General features: G+C 31.1%; 1 non-coding gene across 1 annotated transcript; it reads right to left on the bottom strand.

The window, feature by feature from the left end:
• Window positions 1-827: 827 nt before the first annotated feature.
• On the bottom strand, window positions 828-900 carry Trnak-uuu. The gene has a single exon. It is a non-coding gene; the product is annotated as a tRNA-Lys (tRNA).
• Window positions 901-2500: the final 1600 nt, after the last annotated feature.

The raw sequence follows: 2500 nt of genomic DNA, 5'->3' as shown, positions 1-2500 counted from the left end.
GATAGCCTTTTACAGTGTGTCTGTGTGTGTGTGTGTGTATGTGTGTGTTTGTATGTGTGTGTGTGTGTGTGTGTGTGTGTGTCTGTGTTGTGTTTTTGTGTCTAGACACACAGCATATATATATATATATATATATATATATATGTATATATATGTATATATATATGTATATATATATATATATGTATATATATATATATATATATATATATATATATATACACACACATATACACAGTATATATGCAAAATATATATGTATGTAAGAATAATAATGATAATAATAATAATAATAATAATAATAATAATAATAATAATAATAATAATGATGATGATGATGATGATGATGCTAATAATAATAATAATAACACTGATAATGATAATGATAGTAGAAATAGAAATAATAATATTAACACAGAAGTAACAGTAAATGTGAATACAGAACCGAATAAGCCACAGCAAATATCAGCGTCACACATCTTGCCTAAAACGCCCTTACAATAATTGATAAGATATGAACGAATACCGTGACGCCAAATAAAGGTGTCGAGCTATATCTCACATATATACATATACCATATACTACATATATACATATGTGTGTGTGTGTGTCCGTGTGTGCAAAATAACCCTACATGTCAAGGTATTTCTTAAAAGCATATGAGAAACGATTTGCGAAATCACCGAGAGAGTAATATGCCAAGTCGCATAATATCCCTAGGAAAGCAACCACAAACATCCTTGCCTCTTCCCGAAAGCAATGCTTTCCGGAGCGCATCAGCATCAAGGGGCGAGCCAGTGACTTCAATCAGCTACGCCATAAAGTTCGCCCGAACAGGGACTTGAACCCTGGACCCTTAGGTTAAAAGCCTAATGCTCTACCGACTGAGCTATCCGGGCTTCTAGGTTTATGTATGTGTATGTTTATATATGTGTGTGTGTATATATATATATATATATATATATATATATATATATATATATATATATATATATATATATGCATACAGACATATATACATACATGCGAACACACACACACACACACACACACACACACACACACACACACACACACACACACATATATATATATATATATATATATATATATATATATATATGAATATATATGTATAAATATATATATACATGTATACTTGAATATGTATATATATAAATATATATATTCATACATATATATATATTTATATATATGTATGTATGTATATACATACATAATACATATATATGTATATATATACACATGTGTATAAGTGTGCATGTATGTATGTTTGCACATATACACACTCATACATACATACATACATATATATATGATATATATAAATATATATACACACACACACACAAATATATACATATATATATATATATATATATATATATATATATATATACATAATTTATATATTTGTATATATACATATATATGTGTGTGTGAGTATCATATCTCTTCTTTTAACGGTAGGTTCATGTCTGAGCCGCCGTGGTCACAGCATGATACTTATTTGTAGTTTTCATGTTGTGATGCTCTTGGAGTGAGTACGTGGTAGGGTCCCCAGTTCCTTTCCACGGAGAGTGCCGGTGGTACCTTTTAGGTAACCATTCTCTCTATTTATCCGGGCTTGGGACCAGCACTTGACTTGGGCTGGCTTGGCCACCCAGTATCATATATATATATATATATATATATATATATATATATATATATATATATATATATATATATATATATATGTGTGCGCGTGTGTGTGTGTGTGTGTGTGTGTGTGTGTGTGTATGTGTGTGTGTGTGTGTGCATATATATATTCATATATATGCATATATATGTATATATGTGTATATATATATATATATATAAAGAGAGAGAGTTATATGGCTATGTGTATGTATATGTATGTATATATATGTTTATACTGTATGCAGATATATATATATATATATAGATAGATAGATAGATAGATAGATAGATAGATAGATAGATAGGTAGATAGATAGATAGATCGATAGATAGATAGATAGATAGTTAGATGGATGCTTCATCCTCAGTGTGATGTGAAGCTTAATTACCAGCAAGTGCTTGCATGCCTTTTCACTTTCAGTTGCCACCGCTGGTTAACCAAGCGCGAAAAAGGGAGCAGCTATGCATATGCTTCTCCTGCCAGGTCAGAGCTTCTCTATCATCAAGACTTCCACAGTGCCTCCTCATGGCCACCCATACAGAACAGAATATGCGTCACACATCTTGTCTAAAACGTCCTTAGAGTAACTGATAAGATATGAACGAATACCGCGACGCCAAATAAAGGTGTCGAGCTATATCTCACATATATACATATCCCATATACCACATATATACATATATACGTTTGTGTGTGTGTGCAAAATAACCCTACATGTCAAGGTATTTCTTAAAAGCATATGAGAAACGATTACTTTGCAAAATCACTGAGAGAGTATTAGGCCAAGTGTCATA

This window comes from Penaeus monodon, chromosome 5 (assembly GCF_015228065.2).
Source record: "Penaeus monodon isolate SGIC_2016 chromosome 5, NSTDA_Pmon_1, whole genome shotgun sequence".
NCBI classification, from domain to species: domain Eukaryota; kingdom Metazoa; phylum Arthropoda; class Malacostraca; order Decapoda; family Penaeidae; genus Penaeus; species Penaeus monodon.
The sequence above is the reverse complement of the archived record's forward strand: the minus strand, read 5'-3'. Positions and strand labels throughout refer to the sequence as shown.